Below are 18,356 nucleotides of genomic sequence, written 5' to 3' on the forward strand. Positions count from 1 at the left end.
AATGTCCCTAGAAAAAAAGTAAATTGGCCTATTGGTGGATCACATATAAGATTTCATAAATCTTTCTAAATGTTTGTTTCTGCTCTTCTCTAAAGACACTTAACACAAATTATCTTTTGGTAGACCCAGTTCAATTAAAAATTAAAGCTGGCTTTGGAATTGGTGAATGGCTCTCTCCTTCTTTAAATCCAAGCATGTTGTTAAAAGGAAAATGCAAAATCTCTGTATCATGCCAGAATCTTCTGATATGGGACAGAAGAAAACAAAAAAATGAAGGGAGTATTCTATTGCTACTAATCTCAATTCTTTGATTCTATTTTGATTCTTTAAACTTTTCTTAAGGTATGAATTTTATATCAAAATTTATAAGATATATTTGTAGCTAGAGTTTTCCTGCCTGGCCCACAGTCAGGACAAATCTCTGTCACCCGCCAGTCCCACAGCCGTCAGACCTAACCAAGTAAACACAGAGACTTATATTGGTTACAAACTGTATGGCCATGGCAGGCTTCTTGCTAACTGTTCTTACAGCTTAAATTAATCCATTTCCATTCATCTATACCTTGCCACATGGCTCGTGGCTTACCGGCATCTTCACATGCTGTTTGCCATCGTGGCAGCTGGCAGTGTCTCTCTAACTCAGCCTTCCACTTCCCAGCTTTATTCTCCTCCTTGTCCTGCCTATACTTTCTGCCTAGCCAATGGCCAATCAGTGTTTTATTTATTGACTAATCAGCAACACATTTGCCATACAGAACATCCCACAGCATATATTATTAATTATAACTAATATATTTATAAATTATTATATATATTTATAAATTAAAATATTAATTTGTGACACATGTTCCTTCCCCCCCAAAACAATGAAGTGTTCTGTGTGCTAACAACAGAGCTTAAAAAAAAGGAAAAGAAAATTCTGCATTTTTATAAAACTTGATAAAAAATAGTATTTCAAACTGTACAGTCACCAGAAGTACACAATTATCAAAAATGCACACATTTCACTTGGCATCTCCAGCACCTTCAGCTTTTTGTGCCTGGTCTGTTTTGGTGTCTCCATTTTCTGCAGGATTATTTGCATCCTTCCCAGTATCGGCCTTCCCATTCTTCCACTGGGGACCTTCTCTCCCTTCTTTGCAAGGGCCTTTTTAGGCTTGGGCTCTGGCTTTGGAGGAGCAGGTTTAGCAGACAACCTTGCAGATCTCTGTGGCTTGTCCTTCACCTTGGCTTTATCACCTTTAGTATCCCCTTCAGCCTTTCTTTGGGGCATATATATTATCAGTCTCATCTGCCATGAGATTATATATTATATAATATAATAATATATATTTGGGCATGTACATTTATCAGTCTCATCTGCCATGAGATTATATATAGTGATATTTTATTTGTAATGAAATGTGATTTGTATGTTAATAAATAAAGTTGCCCGGGGATCAGAGCTATTAGCAAGCCATAGCTAAAGCTGGGTGGTGGTGGTGCATACCTGTAATCCCAGAACTTGGTAGGCAGAGCTAGGTAGATCTCTGTGTGTTCAAGGATACAGCCAGCATTGGAGACACATGCCTTTAATCTCAATACCAACCATAGAAGACCTGGAGGTCTGTACAGACAGGCAGTGACTAGGAGGTCATGTGGTTGGGTTTACAACCAATGAGAAGGCAGAACAGAAAGTCTTTATAAAGACAGAGACACAGGAAGTAGGTCTTTTTTGGAGAGGTAGGACAAGCGCGATAGTGAAGGGTAAGTTTTTTAGCTCTTAGCTATTGCTCTGACCTCTTGGCTTTTATCTCTGTATTGGATCTGTGTTTCTTATTTAATAAGACAGTTGGTTACTTCTACAGTTGTCAGTTTCTCTCTGGATTGCATCTATGACAAAAAGTTTATTCTGATACTAGAAGAACTTCAATTAAAAATCATTATTTTAAAGACTAAGACAGATGGAACATAAAGTCCTAGTCTTATGACAGCTACTAACTTATTGTAAACTATTAAGGATAATTTAAAAATGCAATTTAATGGTCAATAGCCTTATAAATTATCAAAAATTTTAATGTGTTCAGAACTATACATGTAGTCATGCTAAGTACTTATTGTTATGAATTATGCACAGGGGATCTCAAGGATATCCTGTGTGTGAGGGAAACAAGCTTGTATGCTAGGCAGATGCAGTGGCAGGCTGGTGAATGACCTATGCCATGCAGACATGACAGCAGGGCAGTGGGTGGACATTCACAACCCAGACACTGCATCTGCGTGGAAATAGTTTATTATAATAGACAGATGAAGAGAAAATAGGAAAGAGGGAGAAAGAGGGAGGGAGGGGGATTGAGGGGTACAAACCTCATGGGAGGAGAGAGAGAGAGAGAGAGAGAGAGAGAGAGAGAGAGAAAGAGAGAGAGAGGGAGAGAAGAGTGGAATGGGAGAAGTTTGTCCTTTACATCAGGAGAAAGGGTAACCCCAAGAGATGTGATTACAAGGGGTGGGTCATCCATTCCCACCATTCCCCATGGTGGGAATCCACATTCCTCCATTTTGATTATTATAAAAAGAGGTTGACTTAGTTCCAGAGACTACTTCAAGTTGATAAAGGGTAAATTGGGGAGGGGGAAACCAGGAGTCATACACAGCAGAAGATCTCAGGAACATTCCTTGAAGGAGCTGAGGAGGCAGGCTGCAGCAATAGTGTTTCAGGAGCTTAGGGGTGAAATGGCATGCCAAATCAGAAATATAGAACCCATGGTATCTTCTATTTCTCTGGAGGTCAGGTGGAAACAATGAATCTGCACAATGTGCTCGAAAAATATGTGGTTAGAAATGGGCTCAGGAGAATGTTAGTTTTCATCAAACCAGATTTCTTGATGCAGTAGCAAAACTTTTTCCAGTAGTCTAGAGGTATCTGTAAGATACCTCTGGTATCTGGAATGGATTTACATCATAGCAAATGTTTAAAAATCCATTTAAGGACTCTTAAGGAATCTTTGTAGTCAATGTTCTATAAGTTTACCAAAGCTGCATTTATCATTACTAAAATTTTGAACCTCTGGAGTTATGTCTGAAACCAGTCTATCCTGTACCATGAAGTCTATTGTAGGTAGAGTTTTCCTGCCTGGCCCACAGTCAGGACAAATCTCTATCACCCACCAGTCCCATGGCCGCTCAGACCCGACCAAGTAAACACAGAGACTTATATTGGTTACAAACTGTATGGCCGTGGCAGGCTTCTTGCTAACTTCTTACAGTTTAAATTAATCCATTTCTATTAATCTATACCTTGCCACATGGCTTGTGGCTTACTGGCATCTTCACATGCTGTTTCTCATCGTGGCGGCTGGCAGTGTCTCTGACTCAGCCTTCCACTTCCCAGCTATATTCTCCTCCTTGTCCCGCCTATACTTCCTGCCTAGCCAATGGCCAATCAGTGATTTATTTATTGACCAATCAGCAACATATTTGCCATACAGACCATCCCACAACACTTTCCCTTTTCTTTTTTTTTTCAAAAAGGAAGGTTTTAAGCTTAACAAAGTAAAATTACATATAATTTGGGAATTTGGGCGTAGCTTCTCTTACTACTTCCTCCTGGAGGGGGGTGCTGCATCTTATGGGGACACAAAGAAAATTTTAGGATTATGGAATAATCCATGAGGGTGTATCGTCTGAGCCAGTTGCCTTGAAACCATTCTGGATGTTGGATCATCTGGGCCATGGTGTCATTGGAGACCTTTCAGGGGGTCTTGGATGGTCAAACCTGATGTATCTTAATCTGGAACAAATCCATAGCCTTTGGCTTTCTGTGGGAACAAAAGCAGAGTCTCCTTTCCAAAGCAACACATCCTTACATCCAAATTTTGAAGAGAAGGTTCCTTTAAAATATACATTTTGGCATAACTCAACAGCTTTTATAATCAAATGTTTTTCTGCAGTTAAAAATCCCAAAGACAACACAATCCAGATTCTCTGTGTAATATCCATTTTTACATGGCTTATTTTTTATACTACCTTTACTGTCTCTTTAAAGACTTTATTTTTAAAAACTATTTCTTTGTATAACTGTATAGTCTATAAATGAGGCATATCTGTCTGTAATTGGAGAATTGTGGAATATATATATTCTTAAGATTGGGGCTGCTAACCTGATACCCTAGTCATCAAACATTATCAGATCTGAGAAAGATAAATTTGAGAAGAAGTGAGACAACTTTCCAGCTACCTAGGAAACAATTCAAAGTCTTTCCATGGTCATTGCAGGGGAAGAAGCCCCAAAGTCAGCACTTGTTCAGATGATAGGTCCAGAAGATCTGACAGATTTTTTTTTATGGAGTAGAAATTTGGGGAGACTGACACACCTTGACTTTGCAATATGAGGCATTCAGTTCTCCACTGTTCTATTTATTCCTAAGCTGGACAAAATCTCAGTTTTTTGCTACATGGCCAGGCTTACCATGAGCAGCTGAGTGGAAGTTCTTCTGTTGCCATCCATCTTTTTGGAGGAGATACAGGACGTTGACAGGGGCTGACATGTTTCTTTATCATAAAAAGCTTTTATATTAAATGTCATATTCTCAGATCTCTGTAGATGTAACCAATCTTCTTATTAAATAAGAAACACAGAACAAATGCAAAGAAGAAAGCCAAGAGGTCAGAGCTAAGAGCTAAAACCTTACCCTTCCTCCTGCGGTGGTCCTACCTCTCCGAACCAGAGCTACCCCTGTGTTAAAGTCTTTATATAGAGTTCCTGTTCTGCTTTCTCATTGGTTGTAAACCCAACCACATGACTGCCTCCTCACGGCCTGTCTGTATAGGCCTCCAGGTTTTCCATGATTGGTATTGATTAAAGGCATGTGTATCCAATAATGACTGTATCCCTGAACACAGAGACTTACCCAGCTCTGCCTATCAAGTGTTGAGATTACAAGAGTACACCACCACTGCCCTGCTTTCCTATGGCTTGCTAATAGCTCTGACCCCCAGGCAACTTTATTTATTAACCTACAAATAACATTTTAATACAAATAAAATATCACCATATTTCCCCTTTTCTATTTTAATAAAAAGAAAAACATTATAACTAACAAAAGAAAAACTATATACAAAAGTACAATAACTATATACAATATATACAAGTAATAAATACCTAAACAATGTCTAGTCCATTTATATTTGACAAATTCAGAGAAAATAATTTCATTATCTATCCTATTTTGGTAAGTCCAAAATGTATCTAATTCACTTTCTATCCTAATTAATATTCAACTATAACTAACTAACCTTCAACTATAACTAACTAATCTTCAACTCCCTCAGAGACCCAAGAAGGAAATAATATTAGCTAACAAAAATAAAAACGGGAAGTATATGCAAGCAACTTCCAAAAAATTGTGAGTTGACAGAAACAGCCAGCTGCCTGGACAATCATCTGAGGTTTCTCCGCAGTGTTGGGGCATCATCTTCAGCCTATAGGCTTAGCATATTTGACAGACTCATTTGTGAAGTAGGATGTACACAAGGTCAACAGTTCAACCTCACATTGGGTGAGAGCAGTCCATGTACCAGAAACACCTGAATTCCACTAGTGTCATGTCATGATTCAGGATTTTAAATTCTGGAAATTGTTGATAGTTTTTTTTAATTCAGCTATCCATTCTTCTTGGCTGTGTATATATGGCTTCATCTCAGCATCCCGTTCTTCTCCACATCCCTCTATCAAATGCCAGTCTACTATTGAGAGGCGTGAGCTTAGTTACTCTTCAAGAATAACTGTTTCAGCTGCTGTTCCATTGCACATCAGAAGCCATCGGCCCACTGCCTGTTCAACTGCCTTCGAAGAAAAGGGCACTGTACCTTTTCCGAATTGTGAAGGCCACTTTAGGGATGGTGCCATATTGTCCTGGCCTCAGAAGATGCCTTTTGATAAAGCCATAACCACACTTGTTTTGGCAAGAATCAGTAGTCATTTGTTTCATGTCCTGTCTGTCCATTTTGTCCTGTTGATTCGAGGATACTTTGTTGTCCAGTGGCTAACTTTTGCCACAATGAAAGTTAACTCCATATGCAGTTTCTTCAATGCCCATATTTTCTCTGAAGTAGATTGGTACTGCCAGGAGCCAACATGTCTCAAAAAAGAAAAATGTTCTAAGTTATTAAAACATTTTAAGTGCCATATTCTGTAGATCTCTGAAGGGTTTGAAGATGACCTGTCTAAAATATATCTGCTCAATTTTTAAAACATATCTAATATGACTACAAGTTCTATTGTAATGTCTAAGTACTAACCATCATTTCTTTATATCCTAATAGTTGGTAATAATAATATTCAAGGATCAGAAATTTGCATTACATTGTTAAATGAATGGTGCAATTAGAAATATACATAAAGCATTTCTAACAATATCAATTTCAATATATATAATTTGTATACAATATAAAACAATCCAATCCAATATAAAGTATTTAAAACTAGTAATTGTCTTTTTCTTCTTCTTTCTTTCTCTTTTTTTTAAACAAGAACCTTAAATCTAATCTCCTTTGCTTAGCCTTTTTCCTAAACCTTGACAACAACTTGTAACCAACCCCCCTAATCAATGAAAATTATCCCAGACCCAAAACCCATTAAAAGATAAAAAAAAACCACCCGTCCCACACCACCTCTTTTGGAATGTGGGCGTTGTATTCTTGAAATTGCTTCCTGCTGGGTATGGGCAAAGGTATCTTTATCCTGAAAAGAAAAATTTTAGGTTAATTGTCAAATTCTAGGAAAGGTAACTATATCCTTCGTTATCCAGTCTGTGTATAATGCCAAAGTTCAGGGTTCATCTCAAGTCCTTATTCAAGTAGTCTTTGAGACTGGATCATCTCAGCTAGTCATCTCAAAATTGCTCTGAGCACCTTGTAGTTCAAAGCTGATCTGTAGATGATGTTTGTCAGCTTAGTGATATTATTATTGTCCACGTGGAATTGTTGTTGTTGTGGGGCCCCATCTTCTTCCTGGAGACTTCAGTTGATGTTAGGCCTGACCGTGATTTCCTGCAGAAAACTGATGAGACTTGAACACAAAGACTATATATGCAACTTTTTAGAATTGACCATTTATATCTTAACAAAGTTTAAAATGTATATATATCTATATATATTAATCTTGTAAATTTTGATATAAAATTTATACTTTAAGAAAAGTTTAAAGAATCAGAATAGAATCAAAGAGTTGAGATTAGTAACAGAGTAGTCCCTTAATTAATTTGGCTTTTCTCCTGTCCCATAGCAGAAGATGGCTCTTTTCTTCTGGCATGATACAGGGAGTTTGCATTTTCCTTTTAACAACATGCTTGATTTTAAAGAAGGAGAGAGCCATTCTCCAACTCCAAAGTCAGCTTTAAATTTTAATTGAACTGGGACTATTAGAAGACCAATAGTGTTAAATCTTTAAAGAAAAACAGAAATAAACATTTAGGAAGACAAAAAAATTTTTAGATAACATAACCATACGCCATTTCACTCTGTTTCTTAGGATAGACGATTTGTCCCTTTTCTTCAGTTTGTCATTTGTCCAGTGTTCTTCAAATTCCTTAACCTTCATTCTCCTAAAAGACAAAAACAAAAACCTTTCCCCAAGATTTTTTGGGGATGTTCCTTTTTGACAAGTTATCTGATTAAATGAAAAGGCATGTGTTACTGGTGTAAGTTAGTTTAAATTGGATGTTTACGATAGTTGATGAACTATCACCTCCTCTAATTAAGAGGTCTCTCTTGTTCAAATCGAACCTTTATCAATTTTGATGGTACCCACAGCTTATCTTCTCCTGTAGAAATAAAAGCAGAACCTCGTCCCCAATGTAACACATATCCTGGTTTCCATTCTGAGGTCAGCACATCCTTAAAGTATATAGGTTGATTTAATTCTGTAGTTTTTTCTATTATCCAATGTCTCTCTGCAGCTGTTGTTCCTTTCTCATTGGCATTGAGAAAATTCAAAGTTAATAGAGCATTATGTAGTCTATTTCTGGGGGTTTTTGTTACTCCTTTTTGTTTATTTAGCATATCCTTTAGAGTTCTGTTTGATCTTTCTATAACTGCTTGACCTGTAGGATTATGTGGTATACCTGTAACATGGTTTATATTATAATAAGCAAAAAACTGTTTCATTTTAACAGAGACATATGATGGAGCATTATCAGTTTTGATTTGTGCAGGTATACCCATAATGACCATAACTTCTAGCAAATGAGTGATTACAGAATCAGCTTTTTCAGAACTCAAAGCTGTTGCCCATTGAAATCCTGAATAAGTATCAATAGTGTGGTGTACATATTTCAATTTTCCAAATTCTGCAAAGTGAAACACGTCCATCTGCCAGATTTCATTCCTCTGAGTACCCTTTGGGTTACATTCTGCTGGTAATGAATGGTGTTTGATTGTAGAAGGAACAAGTAGGACATTTCTTTACTATTTCTTTGGCTTGTTGCCAGGTTATGGAAAAATCCTTCTTTAAACCTTTACTATTTACATCATGTTTTTGATGAAATTCTGAGGCCTCCAGCACATTTCCTATCAATAATTTATCAATCTCATCATTGCCTTGTGCTAGAGGGCCTGGCAGACCAGTATGGGATCAGATGTGAGTTATATATAAAGGATGACTCCTTTTTCTGATTGTATCTTGTAATTGAATAAATAATGAAGTTAATTCTGAAGCATCGTGGATAAATTCTGCAGTCTCAATATGTAATACCACTCTTTCAGCATACTGAGAGTCAGTTACTATATTGAGAGGTTCTGAAAAATTCATTAATACCAACAGAATAGCATACAATTCTGATTTTTGAACTGAATTATAAGGACTTTGAACCACTTTACTTAAATTTTCTGATTTGTAACCTGCCTTTCCTTGTTTGTTGGCATCTGTATAAAATGTATGAACTCCAGATATGGGTTTTTTCCTCACAATTAGAGTTAAGATCCAATGAGCTCTCTTTATAAAATCAATTCTATTGCTTTTGGGATATTTGCTGTTAATTTCTCCCAAAAAATTACTGCAAGCTTTTTGCCAAGCTTCATTTTCTATCCATAATTTTTCAATGTCCTCCTTAGTTAAAGGTATGACAATTTCTGCTGGGTCTATTCCTGCTAATTGACGAAGTCTCAATTTTCCTTTCCAAATCAAGTCAGAGATTTTTTCCACATAAGTTTTTAATTTTTTATTTGGTTTATTTGGTAAAAATATCCATTCCAATATAATATCTTCCCTTTGCATTAATATTCCTGTTGGGGAATGCCTAGAAGGTAAAATAACCAAAATGCAATCCAGCTTTGGATCAATACGATCTACATGCCCTTCATGTACTTTCTTTTCTACCAAGGCCAATTCTTTCTCAGCTTCAGATGATAATTCTCTTGGACTATTCAAGTCCTTATCACCTTCTAAGGTTTTAAACAAATTATTCAGTTCATCATTTTTTACCCCAACAATAGTTCTTAGATGAGAAATGTCTCCAAATAATCTTTGAAAGTCATTAAGAGTCTGTAGTCGATCTCTCCTAATTTGCACCTTTTGAGGTCTAATTTTTTGAAGTTCTATTTTATATCCTAAATAATTAATAGAATCTCCTCTTTGTATCTTTTCTGGAGCAATTTGTAATCCCCAGCAAGGCAAAATTTTCTTTACTTCTTCAAACATTCTTTCTAAAGTATCTGCATTTGAGTCAGCTAATAAAATATCATCCATATAATGATAAATTATAGATTTAGGAAATTTTTTACATACCACTTCTAATGGGTGTTGTACAAAATATTGGCACAAAGTTGGGCTATTCAATATTCCTTTTGGGAGAACCCTCCATTGAAATCTTTTAACCGGTTAAGAATTATTATAAGTAGGCACTATGAAAGCAAATCTTTCTCTGTCTTTTTCTTGTAAGAGTATTGAAAAGAAACAGTCTTTTAAATCAATAACTATGAGACGCCATCCTTTTGGTAACAGAGTAGGCAAAGGAATTCCAGATTGTAGAGAGCCCATTGGCTGAATTACTTTGTTAATTGCTCTAAGGTCTGTTACCATTCTCCATTTACCAGATTTTTTTTAATAACAAATACAGGAGAATTCCAAGGGCTGGTTGATTCTTCAATATGATGAGCATTTAACTGTTCTTCCACCAGCTCTTGTAAAGCCTGGAGTTTCTTTGTTGTTAAAGGCCATTGCTGAACCCATACAGGCTTGTCTGTTGACCATTTTAAAGGTAGAGCTGTTAGTGTTTTTGGAAAATTATCAGTTGTTGTGCCCTGTTCTTGTATGACATGGATGGCTGGTGAGCACTCATTAGAATAATATCTTTTAATATTTCTCTCAGAAACATGTACTAATTTATGATTTGTTTCTGAGATTGGAGGGATATTAATCTGAGTATTCCATTGTTGTAACAAGTCTCGACCCCACAGGTTCATAGCTATGTTAGCCATATATGGTTTTAATTTTCCTTTCTGTCCTTCTGGACCTATACATTCAAGCCATCTTGCACTTTGTTTCACTTGAGATAATGTCCCTATTCCTAACAGTTGAACATTTACCTCCTGAAGAGGCCAAGTTGGATGCCAAAATTCTGGTGCAATTATGGTAATGTCAGCACCTGTGTCTACCAGACCAGACAACAAAACACCATTTGTCTTTATTGTTAGTTTTGGTCTTTGTTCATTAATAGAAGTTTGCCAAAAAATTTTCTTTATGTTTTTTCCTGAATTTCCTATTTTCTTTGTTTCATCATCTCGACTAACATGATTTATTCCAATAGACATTTGGTTATTTAATTGCTTTGAGTAGGGGTTTCCTCTACAACTGCAGGAAAGGTTTGAACTGGATTTACTGTGGGGGCCTGCCTGAGGCCCCTCTGGGAGTTTCCCGAAGCTCGAGGCAGAGGATAACCCTGTCTGTCCCTTGTTGATCTACATTCGTTGGTCCAGTGTTTTCCCTTACCACACCTTCTGCATACTCCAGAAGGAAGGGGCATTCTGTTGCCAGTGTTCCTTGAAGAAACATTATTTCTAGGAATGACCTGTTTACAATCCCTTTTCAAATGTCCTTGCTTTCCACATCCAAAACATCTAACATTGCTCAAACCTTTTGAAATTGCTTTTCCTACCCACATATCATCATGGTCATAAGCCTCAACATTAACTGTATCTCTAATCCAATCTTCCAAAGGTGTAGATCTTGCCTTTAATGGCCTGATTATTCTTTTGCATGCTGCATTTGCATTCTCAAAGGCCAAAGATTCGATTATTATCTGACTAGCCTCTGAATTCGGGACCATTTTCTGTACTGCTGAAGTCAATCTTTGTAAGAAATCTGTGAAAGATTCTTTTGGGCCCTGTATAACCTTTGTACATGACTCAGTTTTTTTTTCCTGGTTCTTCAACTCTGTCCCATGCATTCAAAGCTGCCGTTTGACATAGAACTAGGGTTTGGACATCATATAAACATTGTGTTTCTACTGAAGCATATTGGCCTTCTCCAATAAGCTGATCCTGGCAGATTTGTGTTCCGCTATCCCTCCATTGTTTTTCTATATTTTTAGCCTCATTATTGAACCACATTTTCCACTGGAGATTTTGTCTGGGTTCAAGAACAGCCTGTGCCAATTCCCGCCAGTCCTTTGGCATAATCCTATTACAAGACCAGGTGTTTAACATTTGCCTTACATATGGGGAGTGCATGCCATAAGATGCTATTGCCTCCTTAAATCTTCGTAAGTCTAACATTTTAACTGGAGCCCAAGTATTTTGTTCATTCTCTTCATCAGGTAGCTGCTGTACGGCTACCAGATAAATTAAGGGTGATTGTGTGAAAACTGGCTTTCTTTCTGTAACCTTATGATTCAATTTTGAAACAACTTCACTATTTATTTCTTCTGTCCGAATTTGAATTTCTCTATAATTCATCTTTACTGGTTTAACAAGTTTTTCTAAGACTGTTAACCTGGCACTTAAGTTGACTATCTTTTTAAATAGTAAAATGAGGATAAGAAAAGTAATAAACTGAATAAGTCGATCAATATTAATCTTTTCATATAGTTGTTCCATTGTCAGAGTGCCTAAAATTTCAAACAAAGCCCAATTTTCTTCCAAGCCCATTTTTTTTCTTTTAATGTAGAAAAAAATTCTCTTTTAAATATGTTTTAGATATGTTAATTGACTTACCAAGTCTGGGTAGAACAGTAGAATTCCAGGGAATTTCAAAACAGCCACCTGGTGTTCGAGGTGTGAATCCAGAGAGAAAGAGAGAGAGAGAGAGAGAGAAAGAAAGCGTAGCCGCTTGAGCCGAGTCAAGCCTTGGCTTTACAGGCAGGGGCCCTATTTGGCAGGCCTGAGTTGTTTGTAGTAGTTGCAAGTAGCTCCAGCTGCGGGTCAGTCAGGCCTGGGCCCGAGCTAGGCAGCCGGGCTGCCCAGGCCGGAAACTGGACCTGCCGCCAAACCAAGCCAAGCCAAGCGGTTTTTAATGGATTCTTGTCACGTTGGGGACCAAACATCCAACATCCAGAACGATTTGAAGGCAACTGGCTCAGACAATACACCCTCATGGACTATTCCATAATTCTAAAATTTTCTTTGTATCCCCATAAGATACAGCGCCCCCCTCCAGCATTAAGTAGTAAGAGAAGCTACGCCCAAATTCCCAAATTATATGTAATTTTACTTTGTTAAGGTTAAAACCTTCCTTTTTGGAAAAAAAATGGGGGAAGTGTTGTGGGATGTTCTGTATGGCAAATGTGTTGCTGATTAGTCAATAAATAAAACACTGATTGGCCATTGGCTAGGCAGGAAGTATAGGCGGGACAAGGAGGAGAATAAAGCTGGGAAGTGGAAGGCTGAATCAGAGAGACACTGCCAGCTGCCACAATGACAAACAGTATGTGAAGATGCCAGTAAGCCACGAGCCATGTGCAAGGTATAGATGAATGGAAATGGATTAATTTAAGCTGTAAGAACAGTTAGCAAGAAGCCTGCCATGGCCATACAGTTTGTAACCAATATAAGTCTCTGTGTTTACTTGGTCAGGTTTGAGCAGCTGTGGCACTGGCAGGTGAGAGAGATTTGTCCTGACTGTGGGCCAGGCAGGAAAACTCTAGCTACAGATCTCTACAGGTGTTTGAGGACTGGGGGAACAAAATCTGATAGATGTATTTATAACTTTGAGAGCATATCTATGACTTAAATATGAATATACAGGTTTCCCAGTTAGTTACAGCTTAATGAAGTTAGCAAGGACAGAGAGGGATGATCTCTGAGTACAGCCAGATTATAATCCTGAATGACTTAGGCAGAAATAATTGTTTCTTAAGCTGTCTTTTGAGAAGGCAAAGAAGAGTGACAGGGGAAAGATCCCAAGGCCAAATGGGAACAGGAGAAAGGGGGCTTGTGAGTCAGGATGCAGCCCAACTCTAATAAAATGACCCTCTGAAAAAAAGGAAAGAACCCTCTTGGTATACCAGAAACTCCATCCAGATTTATATAGAAATAATAGTTTCTCAAGGTTATATAATACCTCTTTTGTTCTGCATAAAGAAGGCCAAGTATCTTATCTTATTGCAGAACCATTTTAATTAATAAATATCATTTGACAACATTGGGTCTAGTTTCCTGATATGTCAATGGGCATTAGATAGCCAATTTATCCCCTATGTCAGAGTTTCCAGCAAACCCTCTAGCCTGTCCTGGGAACAGGGAGCACAGGATGACACATTCTCCATAGCTGCTTCAAGCTGAAACAGGACACAGGTGGTCAGAACTCTGGCTAATTAAAGGTAAGAAGGGAACCCAGGCATGTAGTCATCTCACCTAGCCATAGAGGCAAGGAACACTTACGTTTGGCTGAACTTCTCCACATCATATAGACAGGAGTCTCTGCTGGCATCTGTATCAGGGAAAGCACTGAAGGTTGTGGTCAACAACTGCTGCTTCAATGTTTCTGCCAGCCTGCTGAAATATATAGACTAGAGACAAGAGTTAAAATTTTATGAAAAGAGTTAAAATTGTATGAATTTATTTGGAGCCTCTTGGCCCATGGTCTTAGTAATTGGGAACAGCAGGAGTCCCAATACCAGGAGAGAGAGAGAGAGAAAATACCATCTGTAGGCATAGACAAGTGAGGAAAAATAAAAATTTTAGATAAATTAAATTATCAATCATTACTGAAATCCAAATCATAGAAAAGCACGTAATGGGTAAACAAGGAAAATTTAAAATAATGAGCTTGTGACCTAAAGTGTATCAGAATTATATTAATGTTAAAATTTGAACTTTAAAATCTTAATATAACAATACCACCTGCATGTAGTTCTGCTGATGCCCCAGAGGGGAGTTCATATATCTCCAGGCCCCATCCACATTAGCAACCCTGGAGAAATAAATGCCAGGCCGCAACTGAACCTCCACCCCACTTGGATGGCTTTCCCACCCACACCAGTGTCACCATAGAAATGAATACCAGGCTACAACCAGACCTCCATCCCAGCCAGACAGTTCCAGTGCCAGGCACCCGGCCCATAACTTGAGTCAGGAAGTGAATTCCTGGTGCCCTTAGTAAAGATGGTGGTGAGTAAAGATGGTCATATGACCTGTCCATTTTGACCTTAAGATGGCAGCCTGACCACGTTATTGCCCTTATTTAAGATGTCACTGCCTGACCAGGTGACTGCCTATATCAAATATGGCACCTGACCACATGTTCATGTGAATATTTTCCCCACAATAAACAGAGCAGATAAGAAACATATGAAGTGAAGTATTTAAAAGCCAGTCTGAAAGCAGTATAGATGGCCATATCAATCATACATTTCCATTTGCACATAGGAAATAGACTTTGTGAAAGAAAAACTGAGAAAAGTTTTTTTAAGAAAGTTTTATTGTTAATGAATTAGTGCTCAGAGAAACAGAGTAGCAGTTAAGCCAGGTGTGAATGAGGGAGCCCCCCAGGCTGTGGAATGATGTGATCATCTATGGTGAGAATGGAGCTCTATGCTCCACCTGGCTTGACCCAACAGCATGAGTAGCAATGGCAGCAACAGTGGAAGAAATACATTTCTGGGGCTAGTTCACAGGCTACTGGAAGGAGAGGAATGGGCTTAGCTCTGAAAGGTGGTGGAGCAGCTGGTGGGGCAAAGCTCAGGACTGTGCATCAAAGTACCATGGGTAGTACAGGAGGTCCTGGCAACAGACATAAGTAGCAGAGAGAAAAGATTTAAGAGGTAGAATTACAGACAAGGAGAGGAATTAAAGGCAAAGGACAGGCAAAGAGAGCAAGCTTTTCTTGGTGGGCAATGTAACATGTTGCAGAAAGGAACCTGGTGACAAGTGATGATATAATTGCTTAGCAGAGACTGAAAGAGCATCAGGTAGGCAATGATGAGAGAGTTGATATTGGGTAGGCACATTTTTCCACAATGAGGTATAAGGCCCAACAGACTGACCTCCAGCATTCTAGATGGTCAGTGTGGGCCAACAATAATGGTGCAATAATAATAGTCAATGGATCATTGTAACAAAGTCTATGGGCACCAGAATTTAGTGGGCACAGGCTATCTCCATATGCCATCACATAGGCATAGGGGATGAGTGGTTAAGAGCACAAAAGACATGTGGTACTAGCAAGCAAAATGAGACAAATTCTCACTTGTAGGAAAGTGGCCAGAAGGGAAGGAAGAAATCATACAAATTTGGTAGGGTGAAGAGTTGCCCCATAGTCCTCCAGCTAGAAAAATGACAGGTGGTACAGGCTCCCAGAGTTTGTCAGACTGCCATGGAGCAGGACAAGGCATTGGGATTGCCTGGCAATGTTGGTTGCCAATGTTCTGAATTATGCATGGGGGACACCAAGGGTATCCTGCATGTGCTGGAAAGCATGCTGACATGCTAGGCAGATGCTGTGGTGGGCTAGTGGGTGACTCATGCCATACAGTCATGGCAGCAGGGTGGCAGGTGGACACTCACAACCCAGATGCTGTATCCATGCAAAAATGGTTTATTATAATAGAGAGACAAAGAGAAGATAGGAAAGAGGGGCAGAAGAGAGACAGGGGAAGAAGAGAGGAGGCTGTTGAGTGTACACCTCATGGGAATGGTGAGAGAGAGAGTAGAATAAAAGAGAGGAAGGGGAGGAGTTTTTCCTTTACATCAGGACACAGGGTGGTCCCAAGGGGCAGGGTTTCAAGGAGCAGGTCAGAATAGTAACACTAATGAATTAATTACAAGAATGAGCCTTACTTAGCCCCATGTTCATGTTTTCATAGTTAAGCCTAAAACAACTAACCAGAAACAAAGTTTGTCTATTCAGATATACCTAATAGATAGATGGTCCTCTGTAGAATGTGGCATTTAAAATGTTTCCACTTTCCAATGAACTACATGGCTTCCATACTTTACCTGCTGCCAAGACACTGCTCACACTGTGGACTCTTTTGGGTTGATTGCCCTACTTTGCCTAGTTAAAGTAAGATCAGTCTCCCAAGTTACTCCAATACAGAAAAATCCCAGATCTGAGTTTGGCAGAAAAAAGGCCTATGCTGCTATGTTTGACAGCTAAAGACTAAATGTTTTCTTATATGACAGCAGAAGACCTACAACTACTGGGCCCAATGAAAACAAGGAAAACCCCAGACCCCAAGGTAACTCATATAGGTAATAGATCTCTGTCAGTTTAATTAATACATAGACCATCCTGGAGACTACCAACAAATGTCTAATTGGACTTACTGTTCCTTCCATAAAAGAGAATTTATGCCTGGTATTGCAGCCTGGCCAACTAACCATGGCAGGAAGGGTCATAAATTTTAGAGAAGAAAATACTACTTCTAAATGCTAATCCTTACGCTACAGATAAGTGTAACTCTTCTTCCTAATTAGAGAAGTTTCTTTTTGCAACAGCAACTATTACAGATATCCATAAGTAGTCAAGTTGTAGATAATAATGTAATCTGGGATTTGAAATCCCAACTGATACATCTACAATCTAACCCCAACACTTATGGCTCAGGGATATTTGCTGATGAAGGGCAAAAAGCTTGTAGGAGTCAGAAAACTAGATTGCTAATGCTAAACATCGTTTTCTGGACATGAAAAGAAAGCAGCAACAATGATATATTAGTAATGTGTTCACCTAAACAAGACTTGCATAATTACACCATGAGTTAATATGCCAATGTAGATGGTAGAAGTTCCCCAAATTTCCATGCCTAGATAAAGAACCTCAGACAATAAAAGCTATTGATAGAAGGAATATTGGTATTCTTCATGGATGAGCACTCTAATAGGTTTCCCCAAGTAATCAATTCTAAACACATCTTCATATGAACACCAGCAAACGGACTCAGCAGGTTCTATATATCAATTATAAAGGAGAAAAATGTATGAATTTGAGAGGAAATGGTGATGACTCAACATTAAAAGTATCATTTGCCTAAATTTGCCAACGAATACATAACAATTAAAACAAAATCCACATAATATTCCTTTAGAAAATTTAAAAGTAAGTCAGTTCAGGCTGTCTCTCGACCATTGCCAGCAGTCTATTGTGGGGGTATCTTTGTGGATTTCTGTGGGTCTCTCTAGCACTTTGCTTCTTCCTATTCTCATGTGGTCTTCATTTACTATGGTCTCCTATTCCTTGTTCTCCCTCTCTGTTCTTGATCCAGCTACTCTGGTGATAGGATGGCCAAACACCCTAATTGTTGTGCTAGAAACCCCATCCAATGTCTGAGGGAAATGGATGCAGAGATCCATGGCCAGGCCCCGGGTGGAGCTCCAGGAGTCCAATTGGCAAGAAAGAGGAGGGTTTATATGAGTGAGAATTGTTGAGACCAAGGTTGGATAAAGCACAGGGACGAATAGCCAAACGAATGGAAACACATGAACTATGAACCAATGGCTGAGGGGCCCCCAACTGGATCAGGCCCTCTGAATAGGTGAGGCAGTTAGTTGGCTTGATCTGTTTGGGAGACATCCAGGCAGTGGGACTGGGTCCTGTGCTCAGTGCATGAATTGGTTGTTTGAAACTGGGGCTTATGCAGGGACACTTGGCTCAGCCTGGGAGGAAGGGACTGGACCTGCCTGGACTGAGTCTACCAGGTTGATCTCAGTCCTCGGGGGAGTCTTTGCCCTGGAGGAGATGGGAATGGAGGGTGGGCTAGGGGAAAGGTGGGGGGTGGGGCAGGAGGAGGGAGAACAAGGGAATCCATGACTGATATGTAGAATTAAATTATATTGTAAAATAAAATAAAATTTTAAAAAAGTAATTTCAGAGTTCAAATAGAAATATCAAGGATCAAAGCAAGTCAAGACACACTGAGAAAACAATATCTCTACAGAACTCA

At 38.7% G+C, this 18,356-nt stretch overlaps 1 pseudogene; it reads right to left on the reverse strand.

The window, feature by feature from the left end:
• Positions 1-925: 925 nt before the first annotated feature.
• On the reverse strand, positions 926-1,273 carry LOC128097712 (non-histone chromosomal protein HMG-17-like; annotated as a pseudogene).
• Positions 1,274-18,356: the final 17,083 nt, after the last annotated feature.

The sequence above is a fragment of the Peromyscus californicus genome, unplaced genomic scaffold, assembly GCF_007827085.1.
Source record: "Peromyscus californicus insignis strain IS unplaced genomic scaffold, ASM782708v3 Scaffold_5__1_contigs__length_169319896, whole genome shotgun sequence".
Classification (NCBI taxonomy): Eukaryota; Metazoa; Chordata; class Mammalia; order Rodentia; family Cricetidae; genus Peromyscus; species Peromyscus californicus.